This window comes from Mercenaria mercenaria, unplaced genomic scaffold, assembly GCF_021730395.1.
Source record: "Mercenaria mercenaria strain notata unplaced genomic scaffold, MADL_Memer_1 contig_3188, whole genome shotgun sequence".
NCBI classification, from domain to species: domain Eukaryota; kingdom Metazoa; phylum Mollusca; class Bivalvia; order Venerida; family Veneridae; genus Mercenaria; species Mercenaria mercenaria.
The window spans coordinates 41,591-57,186 of NW_026461305.1; positions in this window are offsets into that span (position 1 = coordinate 41,591).

The following is a 15,596-nucleotide window of genomic DNA, read 5'->3' on the forward strand; positions in this document are numbered from 1 at the left end:
AAGTAATTATTTCACTAACTAAGGTCACCTCCGGTGAAAAGTTGTGGCTCACAGAAACCATTATTTTTATTATCATGTAATGTAATGAGTGTTTTCTATTTACTGATGAAGTTTTATGGACCTTAGTCACCTACATTATAGATTTCAGAATGCAGATTATACACAGCAATTTACTGTTTCCGTTGCCAAAAACAACCAAAAATTTTGTCCAAGAAAAGAATGATATAACATAAATAATCTCTATATTGTCCCTATTCACAAAGCATGAATCTTTCTTATATACTTTTGAATATCATAGAATTCTTTTTTATTTCGGACGAACGATAAACTTGAAGTCCTCGTTGAACTGTAAGGTTACTAAGAGTATGTCAGTGTCTAGATTCAAATCTAATATTACAAGAAATTTAGCAAGCATAATAACCACTGCCAAAGTGTAGAAAATATTTCAATGAAAATGTTTTTTATTTATTTTTATTTTTTTTGTCAGGAATGGACAAATACAAAAACTATCTATTAAATTAAAACAAAAAGAAAAAAAGAAGCAAGTAACAAGATACAATAAAACCAGAGCAACTGACTAGTCATATAAGATCAATGAACATATAAATTCAACAAGGAATTCTATTTTAAAGTCACTGGTGCTTTGATAAGTTATGGTCCCATGGCTTTTGATATTTCGATCTAACCACATTTAAAGAAGTATTAACTTGTCACTGACAAATTCAGCCAAATGCTCTTTAGCCTATATTGCACACCTTAGTTGACAGTGTATATCTGTAAACAATGAGTAGATCTATATCTTTGTATACGGCTGGACTCCCCTCACGGGACATATGGGACTCTATATGACACATAAGCAAAAAAAAGAAAGAAAGAAAAAAAAACAAAAAAAATAGAAATAGGAATTTGCAAGTGTGCGCATTCTGAAATTACATCACTGTACTACGGTGGCATAAAGGGGACACAGGAAACATTTTATTTATCACGTGCACACGTGTTAGCTTTCACGTGCGAACGTGTTAATTAACACGTGCGCACGTGATACCTATCATGTTCGCATAGGAAATATTTTATTTATCACGTTCGCACGTGATAGCTATCATGTTCACATAGGAAATATTTATTACGTGCGCACGTGATAAATAAAATATTTCCTATGTCCCCTCTATGCCACCGTACTGTACCTATCAACAAACTGAAAATAAGACAAAATGTTAAAAATAAGTTAACAGCGGCACTTCCTTCGTTCATTTCAACATATCTATGCTTACTGATTCCTGTATTTACTTTGTGAATACGTATTTTTTTCCAAGGAATTTTTATGCAGGCAAATTGTAATTTTCCATATTTTTTTTTAATATTCTCTTCGAAGTTTACTGCAAGATTATTGTAAAATACAGGAACGCTCCCTTGTCCAGGCGATTCAAGCGTTAGTATGGTATATCTGCGATGTGTTCTATTTATAGAAAATGAGATAGGTAAGTAGGTCATGCTAAGAATAGAAATAGAAAACTTGACTTACAGAGTAACCTCCCTTATCAATAAATCGGATCAACATTTTTGACAAAACTGTAAATAAAAAAATATGTTCTGCTCTACAAATATGGAGAGGAAAGACAGATAGCATTGTTTTAAATCACATAATAAATTCCATTACATACATTTTTTATGTTTTCTTTTTGCCATTTTTTTGTTTATTCACTAAAATGTATTGTGCAGTATCGTTGATCCTTTTACAAACTATTCACTGTGTTCAGTTTATCACTCCGAAACTATTCATTACCATCTTTACAGGGTCCGAAATAAAAGTGTATCCCATATACTCGACACCGCCTTCAGGGCGGCATCGAATTAACCTACAACAAGAGCCATGTCAGACATGGCTAATCCCCCCACCGGGCATATCATAATTGAAGGATGTGGTCCGCATCAGGGGTTTTAAGATGTGGAAGAAAGAATAAGTCAGTAGTGAGGTGGTTTACTGCTAAATTTTATTAATTTTCATGAAGAGTATAGCTATGATGTTTTTCTATATGGCTACTGTAAAAAGAAGGAATGGAAAGCTAACAGGGAACAAGAGTGCCAGAATGTCACAATATATGCCCGTCAAAGCAAATTTCTTTACTCTAGCAGCTGTATTTGCAAATGGAATGTTAATTTTGTGGTTGTTTAGTAATCATTGTAAGTCTTTTGTTTTTTAAAGTCCACAAAAAAACTCCTTACTAGGTAGAGATACCTTATATATGATAAAATTAATAAAATACACCTAAAACTGGAGAGTAACATCTATGCTGTACCACAGAAAAGTGGTCTTGTTTTTTCCTAGGGTCAATTATAAAAATGTTACAATATAAGTTATTATAGTAACAACTAAGGGAAGTTAATCTTAAAAAAAAAAAAAAAAAAAAAAAAAAAAATTGCAAGTCCACACAAAAATCTTTATCAGGAAGAGACTGGTCAAAATACCCTCAAAATTGGATTTAGCATGTTTGTTGTACTACAGAAAAGTGGTCTCGATTTTTCCCTATGACTAGTAATGAAAAAGTTACAATAAAAGCTATTTAAAGTAACAACAAAGGGAAGTAATTCTAAAGAAGGGAACTGCGCATGACACTTCGTCTCATGATGGTGTATAATTGTGCCAAGTTACATCAAAATCCCTCCATGCATGAAGAAGAATGCTTCGGACAAAGTCATTCTTGTATCTGACCTTTGGCCTCTAAGTGTGACCTTGACCTTAGGCCTAGTGACCTGGATCTTGCGCATGACACTCCGTCTCATGGTGGTGAACATTGTGCCAAGTTTATCAAAATCCCTCAATGCATGAAGAAGAAATGCTCCGGACAAGGTTTTTATTCTTGTATTCTTTGACCTCTAAGTGTGCCCTTGACCTTAGACCTAGGGACTGTTCTTGCGTATGACACTCCGCCTCGTGGTGGTAAACATTTGTGCCAAGATATATCAAAATTCCTCATGCATGAAGAAGATATGCTCCGGACAAATTTTTTTAAGAAAATATGATAAAGGGAATAACTCAAAAAATAGGCAAGGTAGAGTTATTGTTCTTGCACACTGCACTTCCTCCCAATGTGTTCTATCAGTGTATGAAGTTTGAAGAAAATCCCTCCAGTACTTTTGGGGTTATGCTCCGGACAAAATGTTTTAGAAAATATGATAAAGGGAATAACTCAAAAATGGCAAGGTAGAGTTATTGTTCTTGCACACTGCACTTCCTCCCAATGTGTTCTATCAGTGTATGAAGTTTGAAGAAAATCCCTCCATTACTTTTGGAGTTATGCTCCGGACAAAATTTTTTAAGAAAATAAGATAAAGGGGAATAACTCAAAAAATAGGCAAGGTAGAGTTATTGTTCTTGCACACTGCACTTCCTCCCAATGTGTTCTATCAGTGTATGAAGTTTGAAGAAAATCCCTCAAGTACTTTTGGAGTTATGCTCCGGACAAAGATCGTTGCGGACGCACGGACGGACGGACGGAGAGCATTTCTAATATCCCCTTCACCTTTGGTGGGGGGATAAATAAATATCACAGCGCGTACAAAGGACTTCCGATATTCTCAAAGGACGACAAAATCAATACACCGTGACGTAACTTTACTAGAATGACGTGACTAGCTCCGCCCCATAACTAGCCTCGTAAAAACTGCCGGCAGTGTTTGAAGTGTGTGAAAGTATCGTGTCTGATAGAGAACGTCTGTAAATATAAACCGTTATCCAGATCAGCTGACATGTTTAGAAGGCGTTAATTGCAGACAACAAAAGGCTTGGATTAAATTGGTGAAACAAGCTCCTAAGTCGGAAGACAAAGTAACTTAATTGTGGAAAATATATCGATAATTTCAGCACAAAAACCTCAGCAAGTAACTATATTTTAGCAAATGACATTTCACATCCAGTTTAAATTAATACACTTTTTCCGACCGGTAATAAATTTGCTACTTACTTTGGATTTTCATCAATTATAAATCCTTTTACAGTATTTTTAGAAGAAAAAAAAAACATTCAATTTGTCTCCTGACCTATTAAAAACTGATATCTTTGACACATTTCGACCAGCACATGGCAGCTGACATCAAAAGGAGTGTCGGCAAAATTTTCCTTTATTGATTTTCTTTGATGTGGAATAAAAGTTAACTGGTTGGGTATTGCAAGGTGAATGACGTAATTTGACATAATTCTACTCCAAGTAAAATGTACTTCAGATTTTTTTAAGTGGATTTTCGTTTTGTAGCTGAACAACAGTAAGTCTAGTGATTTTAATAAAATGCTGACTGTTGCTATAAATTTAAAAAACAATAAAATATTTTTTGTTAAATAAGATGTTTTCTAATGAATCTAGTGGTCCTTTTCTCTAAATTCTATTACTTTATGCACTGTTCTGAACCAATTAGTATGATGATGAAAGTAATGATTAATTTATGATGATGATGGTGATGATGATGGTATTGAAGGTAACTGTACAAAGTGAAAATATGTAGGACTCCAAGAAAATTTAAGAGGGACTCCAAAATCTGAATGTTAGGCAGTCCTGACTCCATGAAATTGAATCATAATGGAAGCCCTGCAAGGGTACTGAACTCCATGTTTGGACCAATTTTAATATTTTAAAACATTTGAAACTGAGTAATATTACAAAATCTTGAACTATTAAAGAAAAAGTATGTGTAAGTTTGAATGTAGTACCTTTGCTGATTGTTTTTAAAATTCGCAATTTAAATTTTAAAGTCTACCTCAAATTACTTTCAAAGTTGTAGCCAGATATGGAGTTCAGTAACTTTTAAGAGACCCCTCACACTTTACAGGCTTGGGACTGTCTGGCATGTATTGTGTAAAATGGCCCATGTCGGAGCATAAATACATCCGTGCAGACTGATGATTGTCTGCACTGTTCGCTATTCAGTCAGTACATTTTGAGTGAAACACCCTTCGAATGATAAATGGTATTGCCCAAATTGAATGATGAACCTGTCCATTTTAGAAACTTAGCTGCTAAGGGTTAAAGGTCAGAAACACAATATGCATAGGATGTGACAACAATACTACATACTATATATAATCACACCAACACCAGAAACAGAATACAATGCCAGGCATGTTTAGTCTCTATTTATTAGCAAGCTATATGCAAAAAAATTCAAGTATTTAATAGTTTCTACAACATAATATTATAACATACAACGGAGGCTTTAATAAGGAAAGTGGGAATAAAATGCTTCAAATTGGGAAAATAACTTGTCTGATTTATCTAGACTGTGTTGTGAATCTACATTTGCCTGAAACAACAATTTTTTTTAACCCAGTGGCACTTTTTACAAAATAAAATTTTTTGTGTTTTTTTTCATTTTATTTTTTTTTTTTTTCCGATGCTAACATTTTCCTACTTTATTTTTATTTTTATTCCCTCCTCCTTATGCTCATTTTTGGAAAATCTCCCGTAACCCAAGTTATTAAAAAACTCTGGCCTTAATATTATTAAGCTCCCTTCATGAACTACATTAACCCATGACTATTTTGTGAAATCAGATTGATAGATATATCATCATTCATGAATATTTTTAGCTGTCTGAAATATTTATGTTGAACATAAGTATTTCAATCTACCAAATTCAACAAAGAATTCAGTTAACAGTGTTTCCTGGGTTATAGCTATAATTATGCCCTTTAGTATAACTGACAAGTGTCTCAAAATGTGGATCTGATACAAGTTGTGTGTCAAATATTAAATAAATCCTGCAAAAAATGAAAATATGTATGTTTACAGGAAGAATGGTACATGTACTAGTATAACAGTTGAATATCTGGCCTATAAGTTTTTTCAATAATCGAAACTTCACCGACCGTATAATATTTAAGTAAAGATTTGATTTACAAACCATATAAGTATAAATGCTTCTATGATGTACTGATTTGTGCCCTAGTACACTAATATTTATCATTTTATTTGCAACATACTGTTACAATACTTGTTATTAAAATGTCTTTTCTAAAGAAAAATTGCGCAAAAGTATTGTATTTCAAGATACCATAGTTTTGCACTAACATGTAAGTAAAATTCGTTCTATACTTTGAGCAACACTATTGTATCTGAACTTTTTCAAAACACACTTTATCTACAAGATGTTGAAATAAAACAATACATTTTTACCTCACCTGTCACAAAGTGACAAGGTGAGCTTTTGTGATCGCGCAGTGTCCGTCGTCCGTCGTCCGTCGTCCGTCCGTGCGTGCGTCTGTAAACTTTTGCTTGTGACCACTCTAGAGGTCACATTTTTCATGGGATCTTTATGAAAATTGGTCAGAATGTTCATCTTGATGATATCTAGGTCAAGTTCGAAATTGGGTCACGTGCGGTCAAAAACTAGGTCAGTAGGTCTAAAAATAGAAAAACCTTGTGACCACTCTAGAGGTCACATTTTTCATGGGATCTTCATGAATGTTGGTCAGAATGTTCATCTTGATGATATCTAGGCCAAGTTCGAAACTGGGTCACGTGCGGTCAAAAACTAGGTCAGTAGGTCTAAAAATAGAAAAACCTTGTGACCACTCTAGAGGTCACATTTTTCATGGGATTTTTATGAAAGTTGGTCAGAATGTTCATCTTGATGATATCTAGGTCAAGTTCGAAACTGGGTCACGTGCCCTCAAAAACTAGGTCAGTAGGTCTAAAAATAGAAAAACCTTGTGACCTCTCTAGAGGCCATATATTTCAAAAGATCTTCATGAAAATTGGTCAGAACGTTCACCTTGATGATATCTAGGTCAAGTTCGAAACTCGATCACGTGCCTTCAAAAACTAGGTCAGAAGGTCAAATAATAGAAAAACCTTGTGACCTCTCTAAAGGCCATATTTTTCATGGGATCTGTATGAAAGTTGGTCTGAATGTTCATCTTGATGATATCTAGGTCAAGTTCGAAACTGGGTCACGTGCTGTCAAAAACTAGGTCAGTAGGTCTAAAAATAGAAAAGCCTTGTGACATCTCTAGAGGCCATATATTTCATGACATCTTCATGAAAATTGGTCAGAACGTTCACCTTGATGATATCTAGGTCAAGTTCGAAAGTGGGTCACGTGCCATCAAAAACTAGGTCAGTAGGTCAAATAATAGAAAAACCTTCTGACCACTCTAGAGGCCATATTTTTCATGGGATCTGTATGAAAGTTGGTCAGAATGTTCATCTTGATGATATCTAGGTCAAGTTCGAAACTGGGTCACGTGCTGTCAAAAACTAGGTCAGTAGGTCTAAAAATAGAAAAGCCTTGTGACATCTCTAGAGGCCATATATTTCATGACATCTTCATGAAAATTGGTCAGAACGTTCACCTTGATGATATCTAGGTCAAGTTCGAAAGTGGGTCACGTGCCATCAAAAACTAGGTCAGTAGGTCAAATAATAGAAAAACCTTCTGACCACTCTAGAGGCCATATTTTTCATGGGATCTGTATGAAAGTTGGTCAGAATGTTCATCTTGATGATATCTAGGTCAAGTTCGAAACTGGGTCACGTGCCGTCAAAAACTAGGTCAGTAGGTCAAATAATAGAAAAACCTTGTGACCTCTCTAAAGGCCATATTTTTCATGGGATCTGTATGAAAATTGGTCTGAATGTTCATCTTGATGATATCTAGGTCAAGTTCGAAACTGGGTCACGTGCCGTCAAAAACTAGGTCAGTAGGTCAAATAATAGAAAAACCTTGTGACCTCTCTAAAGGCCATATTTTTCATTGGATCTGTATGAAAATTGGTCTGAATGTTCATCTTGATGATATGTAGGTCAAGTTCGAAACAGGGTCATGTGCAGTCAAAAACTAGGTCAGTATGTCTAAAAATAGAAAAACCTTGTGACCTCTCTAGAGGCCATACTTGTGAATGGATCTCCATAAAAATTGGTCAGAATGTTCACCTTGATGTTATCTAGGTCAAGTTTGAAACTGGGTCACGTGCCATAAAAAACTAGGTCAGTAGGTCAAATAATAAAAAACCTTGTGACCTCTCTAGAGGCCATACTTTTCATGGGATCTGTATGAAAGTTGGTCTGAATGTTCATCTTGATGATATCTAGGTCAAGTTTGAAACTGAGTCAACTGCGGTCAAAAACTAGGTCAGTAGGTCTAAAATTATTAAAATCTTTTGACCTCTCTAGAGGCCATATTTTTCAATGGATCTTCATGAAAATTGATCTGAATGTTCACCTTGATGATATCTAGGTCTGTTTCGAAACTGGGTCATGTGCAGTCAAAAACTAGGCCAGTAGGTATAAAAATAGAAAAACCTTGTGACCTCTCTAGAGGCCATTTTTTTCATGAGATCTTCATGAAAATTAGTGAGAATGTTCACCTTGATGATATCTAGGTAAAGTTCAAAACAGGGTCACGTACCTTCGAAAACTAGGTCAATAGGTGAAATAATAGAAAAACCTAGAGACCATATTTTTCAATGGATCTTCATGAAAATTGGTCAGAATTTTTATCTTGATAATATCTAGGTCAAGTTCAGAACTGGGTCACATGAGCTCAAAAACTAGGTCACTATGTCAAATAATAGAAAAAACGACGTCATACTCAAAACTGGGTCATGTGGGAAGAGGTGAGCGATTCAGGACCATCATGGTCCTCTTGTTTATAAAATTAATGTACTGTTTTATTTAAATTGATCAGATATCTTTTTAGCTCACCTGTCACAAAGTGACAAGGTGAGCTTTTGTGATCGCGCGGTGTCCGTCGTCCGTCGTCCATGCGTCCGTAAACTTTTCCTTGTGACATCTCTAGAGGTCACATTTTTCATGGGATCTTTATGAAAATGGGTCAGAATGTTTATCTTGGTAAATTCTAGGTCAAGTTCGAAACTGGGTCACGTGCCATCAAAAACAAGGTCAGTAGGTCTAAAAATAGAAAAACCTTGTGACCTCTCTAGAGGCCATAATTTTCAATGGATCTTCATGAAAATTGGTCAGAATGTTTACCTTGATGATATCTAGGTCAGGTTCGAAACTGGGTCACGTGCCTTCAAGTCAGTAGGTCTAAAAATAGAAAAACCTTGTGACCTCACTAGAGGCCATATATTTCACAAGATCTGTATGAAAGTTGGTCTGAATGTTCATCTTGATGATATCTAGGTCAAGTTCGAAACTGGGTCACGTGCCATCAAAAACTAGGTCAGTGGGTCAAATAATAGAAAAACCTTGTGACCTCTCTAAAGGCCATATTTTTCATGGGATCTGTATGAAAGTTGGTCTGAATATTCATCTTGATGATATCTAGGTCAAGTTTGAAACTGGGTCACGTGCGGTCAAAAACTAGGTCAGTAGGTCTAAAAATAGAAAAACTTTGTGACCTTTCTAAAGGCCATATATTTCACAAGATCTTCATGAAAATTGGTCAGAACGTTCACCTTGATGATATCTAGGTCAAGTTTGAAACTGGGTCACATGGCATCAAAAACTAGGTCAGTAGGTCAAATAATAGAAAAACCTTGTGACCTCTCTAAAGGCCATATTTTTCATGGGATCTGTATGAAAATTGGTCTGAATGTTCATCTTGATGATATCTAGGTCAAGTTCGAAACTGGGTCACGTGCGCTCAAAAACTAGGTCAGTAGATCTAAAAATAGAAAAACCTTGTGACCTCTCTAGAGGCCATATATTTCATGATATCTTCATGAATATTGGTCAGAATGTTCACCTTGATAATATCTAGGTCAAGTTCGAAAGTGGGTCACGTGTTTTTAAAAACTAGGTCAGTAGGTCAAATAATAGAAAAACCTTGTGACCTCTCTAGAGGCCATATATTTCACAAGATCTTCATGAAAGTTGGTCAGAACGTTCACCTTGATTATATCTAGGTCAAGTTCGAAACTGGGTCACGTGCCTTCAAAAACTAGGTCAGTAGGTCAAATAATAGAAAAACCTTGTGACCTCTCTAGAGGCCATATTTTTCATGGGATCTGTATGAAAGTTGGTCTGAATGTTCATCTTGATGATATCTAGGTCAAGTTCGAAACTGGGTCACCTGGGTCAAAAACTAGGTCAGTAGGTCTAAAAATAGAAAAACCTTGTGACCTTTCTAGAGGCCATATATTTCACAAGATCTTCATGGAAATTGGTCAGAACGTTCACCTTGATGATATCTAGGTCAAGTTTGAAACTGGGTCACGTGCCTTAAAAAACTAGGTCAAACGGTCAAATAATAGAAAAACCTTGTGACCTCTCTAGAGACCATATTTTTCAATGGATCTTCATGAAAATTGGTCAGAATTTTTATCTTGATGATATCTAGGTCAAGTTCAAAACTGGGTCACATGAGATCAAAAACTAGGTCACTATGTCAAATAATAGAAAAAACGAGGTCATACTCAAAACTGGGTCATGTGGGAAGAGGTGAGCGATTCAGGACCATCATGGTCCTCTTGTTTTAATGTTAAAATTGGATAGTTTTTTCCCTTTCCTGTAAAATTTCTTAAATTTGAGTTACCATAGTTTTGCGCTAAACCCTTGAGTGGCAAAAGATCTTTTTGATTTGTTAGGTCACACAAACAGCTCATTTCTCTGGCTTTCTTGACATGGTCTAGGATTATGGGTAGTGGACATGGCGGTCATGTATTTGATTCGCTCCAACTGAAAATTCTAAAAATTGGACTAATATAATTTATTTTGGACTCTTGGAACAGTGTTTTGTATTTCAAAATGTTTTCTGGACAGTACGATGGTAAATATGCTCCATTGAGCGATGAATTTGTGGCACAAAATTCGAGAAAGAGAGCACGTCGCTCATCTAGCGCCACGTCATCACCGGACTTACCCCACCCACACGGAGAACAGTTGTGTTTTGCACCGTCAAAAGATCAATTTATAAATATGTCAATGGATGAGAAAATGACTAGTATATTTGATATGATTGTGCATCTTGGACCAATTACTCAAAAATTTGATTTGATAAATAGAAATCTGTATATTCGTCAGCTGTTCAGGATGTAAACGAGGCTAGGATACGTCTGCTTGAATACAAGAGTATTGACAATGAGGCCCGTATGCTGAAAAACAATTTGCTGTTCACTGGTCACCCCGAAATGATTGGAGACGATTGCATGTCGATTGTGAGTAATTTATTGAAGAATCGCCTCAAGCTGGATACCAGTGATATACATATTACCAAGGCCTATCGTGTAGGTAAAAAACAGGCTGGTCGTTTCCGTGCAGGGGTCAAGCCCTACCACCGGGCAATCTTAGTACCGTTCAGCGACCCATTTGTTACCGATGCTATCATTGAAAAAGCATTCCTCTTGAAGAACACGACGTTTGGTATCTCACGGGATTATCTCAGAGAAATTCGGGAGGCCAGGCAGGAACTTTGGTCGGACTTTAAAAGTGCCAGGGACAAGTACGGCAAAGGAAACGTTAAGCTAAAATTCCCAGCGGCATTGGTAGTAAATGGTAAAATGGTGAGGGACCTCTTTCCTAATTGGTTCAAAGTATTGCGTGGTTCTCGCAATTCCGATGTCAAGGCACGCATCCATGAGAAATTTAAGCGATCTGTAGAGGAGGCATCTCTTGCGAGCTCATTTTCTCACGAACCTGACATCCCTGAGGAGGATTTTAGTGACAACGAACCGGAGCCTAGTAAGGAGACGGCTTCGAATCCGAAGACAGGTCTGCCGTCACCAGACTCAGCCAATTCACGGCAAAATGCTGAAGCACTTTGCGAGGACATCCCACCTTCGCAAGCAGGGTACCTGTTGAATGTACATCCTCCTCTTAACCAGCTTGAAATGTCTACTCTCAACGAGGACGAGCCGGCGCCGACGGACAGTGGTAAATAGGGAGGTGCGGGTATTGTGTACTTATGTGACGAAAGCCTAAACTTACCAAGTTGTTCTTCTTATACTGTTTGTAAACATATAAATTTAAAAGTAATTGCCAGAATAAACGAAAATGTCGAAAACAGTCGAGTAGATTTAGAAAGTGGTGAGAATCTGAATTTTGATCAAAACCTAAATATGGACTTAAAAGATGGTGACAATTCAAATATTGTTCAAAACTTCAATGTGGATTTAAAAAGTAGTGCCAATTTGAATACTGTTAAAAACTTTAATGGGGATTTAAAAACTTGTGATAATTTGAATACTGTTCAAAACGCTAATGTGGATATAAGAAATAGTGAAAATTTGAATACTGTTGAAAATTTTAATGTGGATTTAAAAGTTGGTGGCAGTTTGAATACTGCCCAAAACTGTGTTAAGGATTTAAAAGATAGTGACAATTTGAATATTGCTAGAACCCAAACTAGTCTAAAAATTGGTAGTTTAAATGTCTGTGGGCTAAAAACTAGGGTTAAGTATCCCGAATTTGTAACATTAGTCAAACAGTACTCAATTTTGTGTCTATCTGAGACTATGGTCGATGAACATGATATGTTTAACATCCCTAATTATACATTTTTGTCATAACCAAGGTCAGAAAAGTTTAAACGTAAATCAGGCGGTATTGGTTTTTTCATACATGACTCGTTAATTCATAAAGTTAAAGTTCTAGAATCGAACTGTAAATACATTTTTTGGATAAAAGTTGGTAATTATATTCAGAACAGTGATTTTGTAATCGGTTCTATGTACGTTCCTCCAGAGCAGTCTTAGACTAGATATTTTACGGAGGACAAATTTTTTGAACTTGAAAATGACATATTAGTAAAGCATAGCCAATATGAGTATTTGTTGGTCACGGGTGATGCAAACGCTCATACGTCTAATTTACCAGATTTTGCCAAGTTCGATGACTTTTTGTCTGATTTTCTTGACGTTGATGAGGAAACGCTTAGTTCTTTTAACGAAATCAATAGTTTTAAAAAAATTAATATTCCCCGTAATCGTACGTCGAAGTGTAACAAAGTGAACAAAATAGGTCGAAAATTACTGGATATATGTAAAAATAACAATATATTTATCGTGAATGGGAGAATTGGAAATGATAAATTTATTGGAAAACTGACATTCAGGGATAGCTCAGTAATTGATTACTCTCTTTGTTCATTAAATGTATTGCCTTTGATATCTAATTTTGAAATTATAGAAGTAGACCCACTTTTTTCTGATGGTCACTCTCTTTTATCAATGACAGTAACATGCTCTCAGTGCTTACCAAAGCCCATTGAGCAAAATGAACCTATTCAGTTCCAGCCGTACAATAAACCCCCAAAATGGCACGAGCCTAATAAAGAAGCCTTTATAAATAACTTGAACATGTAAATGGTAAATAACATTGATACAATGCTTAGAAATCCACCAGAATCTGATTTGAAGTCATATATTAATGATGTAACTAAAAAAAATTCTGAAGTCTTCTCTAAATCGGCTAATATGAGTTTCCCGGTTCACAAAGACGTCCCCCCACTGAAGCCCAGCACCACCAACGGAAAGTTACCCTGGTACAGGCCTCAATATAAGAAAGCCCGTAACCGGTATAATACTGCCCGTAAAACTTATCAGTTACATAAGAATAACATAAATAAATCTAGACTGAAAGCTGCTAGCAGGTTTTATAAACAGACTATGAATACATATTTAAATAAACATCGCTTTAGAAATGAACGAAAATTGCGTGCAATGTGTTCAAATAAACCGAAGGATTATTGGAGATTTCTCAATAGTATTTCGCGCACGAAATCCGAAAAAACACTCTTTGTTCATTAAATGTATTGCCTTTGATATCTAATTTTGAAATTATAGAAGTAGACCCACTTTTTTCTGATGGTCACTCTCTTTTATCAATGACAGTAACATGCTCTCAGTGCTTACCAAAGCCCATTGAGCAAAATGAACCTATTCAGTTCCAGCCGTACAATAAACCCCCAAAATGGCACGAGCCTAATAAAGAAGCCTTTATAAATAACTTGAACATGCAAATGGTAAATAACATTGATACAATGCTTAGAAATCCACCAGAATCTGATTTGAAGTCATATATTAATGATGTAACTAAAAAAAATTCTGAAGTCTTCTCTAAATCGGCTAATATGAGTTTCCCGGTTCACAAAGACGTCCCCCCACTGAAGCCCAGCACCACCAACGGAAAGTTACCCTGGTACGGGCCTCAATATAAGAAAGCCCGTAACCGGTATAATACTGCCCGTAAAACTTATCAGTTACATAAGAATAACATAAATAAATCTAGACTGAAAGCTGCTAGCAGGTTTTATAAACAGACTATGAATACATATTTAAATAAACATCGCTTTAGAAATGAACGAAAATTGCGTGCAATGTGTTCAAATAAACCGAAGGATTATTGGAGATTTCTCAATAGTATTTCGCGCACGAAATCCGAAAAAACACCAAGTATTTCAGATTTTTTTGCTTTTTTTAAAGACTCAAATGTGTCGAACCTCGACGAGAACGATTGCAATGTGTCTGTAGGTGGTCATGATATTAACATTAATAATAATTCTATTTTAGATCATTCATGTCTCAATTGGTCAATTACTGAGGCAGAAATAAATAAAGTTATTCTTAAAACTAATAATGGTAAAGCTGTTTCCCAATTTGATTTTATTAGTAATGAATACCTAAAAACTACACGTAATAAAATGGTCCCGTTGTATTGCTCATTGTTTAATATTATTCTGAACTCTGGTATGCTGCCCGACACTTGGTTAATAGGGTCAGTTAAACCAATATACAAAAATAAGGGCTCTCCTCTTGACCCTGCAAATTACAGACCTATAACTATACTGAGTTGTCTTGGAAAAGTCTTTACAGCAATATTAAATAATAGAATATCTGAGTTTTTATCTGATAATAATCTACTACATGAAAATCAGACGGGCTTCCGTGCAAAATACTCTACGACTGATCATATATTTACTCTCCATTTTCTCATAAAAAGAAAAAGCTGCTCTGCTCGTTCATTGATTTTTCTTCAGCTTTCGACTCCTTATGGCGTGTGGGTCTCTGGAGAAAATTGTTCGAAATCGGCGTCACTGGTAAAATTTTTAATGTCATTCAAAGTATGTACTCTGATATCAAATCTTGTGTAACAGTGAATGGACAAACATCAGCTTTTTCCCAAGCTTCAAAGGGGTACGTCAAGGGGAAAATTTGTCTCCTGTACTTTTTTCCATTTATTTAAACGGTTTGGAATCTTTTCTCTTAAGACCTAACAATGGTATCTTAATTGATATACACGAAAACAACGCCGTCCGTTTTCTTAAAATTCTTATTTTGCTTTATGCAGACGATACAGTCATTTTAGGCGAGGAAGAAGTTTCTTTCCAATCATGTCTTGATAATTTTTACCTGTACTGCCAAACTTGGAAACTTAATATAAATTTCTCAAAGACAAAGATAATAGTTTTCGGTACAAATAAACCTAGCAGATATTCTTTTAGCATAAATGGTCAAACTATAGAGGTAGTTAAGGAATACAAATATTTAGGGGTAGTTTTTTCTGCTTCTGGGAGTTTTTTGTCTTGCAAAAAACATATTGTAACACAGGCGAATAAGGCTATGCACCTGTTATACATGAGAATAAACAACCTTGACCTCCCCATTGATCTCCAAATAAAGCTTTTTGATCATACTGTCCTACCTA